The sequence below is a fragment of the Penaeus monodon genome, chromosome 34 (assembly GCF_015228065.2).
Source record: "Penaeus monodon isolate SGIC_2016 chromosome 34, NSTDA_Pmon_1, whole genome shotgun sequence".
Taxonomy (NCBI): Eukaryota; Metazoa; Arthropoda; class Malacostraca; order Decapoda; family Penaeidae; genus Penaeus; species Penaeus monodon.
Genome location: NC_051419.1, coordinates 10,074,576 through 10,075,634, shown reverse-complemented (window position 1 = coordinate 10,075,634; position 1,059 = coordinate 10,074,576). Strand labels below are relative to the sequence as shown.

The 1,059-nt window shown below is 31.6% G+C and overlaps 1 protein-coding gene across 1 annotated transcript in view; it reads right to left on the bottom strand.

Annotated features, from left to right (window-relative positions):
- LOC119594579 (nephrin-like) overlaps positions 1-1,059 on the bottom strand; it is a gene marked incomplete at its 3' end in the record, with an annotated part of 109,909 nt that overhangs the window by 102,710 nt on the left and 6,140 nt on the right.

Sequence of the window (1,059 nt, the reverse complement as noted above, 5' to 3'; positions counted from 1 at the left end):
CTGTAAGCACCTATAGCTATAGCTGCAGCATTCCATTAAACTCATATACTTAAAATTACACGTATAAAAGCAGGGTAACTTATCCGAATATGAACAACAAGACAGGAATTAGAAGGAAAAAAAGGAAAATATGTATAACACGAAAACCCAAGTGTGGCTTTATAATCCGAGCTCATCCCGAAGTTTGCTGATTAGAATGATATAAAGTGAGGGAAACTCTGGGCCAGAATCAGCCCTGGGGAACATTGCATACGTTGTGGAACTAATAATAGCATACGTGATGAGGAAAATATTAATGAGAATATTGTAATTTTGCAATTAGGTGTGTAGTTGTAATTGTAGCTGTAACTTGAGTATTTGGGTTTGCGGTGATTAATTACAAAATGTAATATCATAATAGTAAGAGTGTAGCGCTTGTGAGTGTTGTTGACTGGTTAATTACGTGATTGTAAATATCTAAGTGATTATTATTAGGGAATGTGATATTTGTAACTCTAATACTGATTATAGCAGTAGTAACTGTAAATTACAATTGATTTTGTTGTAAAAGTAACTGGAACTGTGTTAATCATAACTGTAATACTAAAGTAGGATTAGTAAGTGGCATATTAACGTTGTAGGTTTCACGTTAATAAATTTCATTAATCTAACAGCAATTCAACTTTCGCAGTAATCACTGTGAGGGAATTTCCATCTGCAGTTGCGAGAATAATTGGCTTCGTATTAATAACCATAACAGTAATTACTGCACCGCTAATTGGGACCGAGACTGACCGTGATTGTAAATGTAACTTTTGTTGTAGTAATAATTAGAATCATATTCAAAATTCCGATTCTTCTTTGTCACTGTATCATCCTAATTTTCACCGTACTTTTGATTATATATTTTTTATTATATTTATTGCAAAATTGTATCTGTGATGGTAATTCTTAAGCCTACACGAGAATTGAATTAATACCTGCAATGGTCTAATGATAATAATAATACCTATGATAGCATAATTTATCATACTTTATCAAAAATAAGAATTTAAGATCGATATTACAATATATGCAATG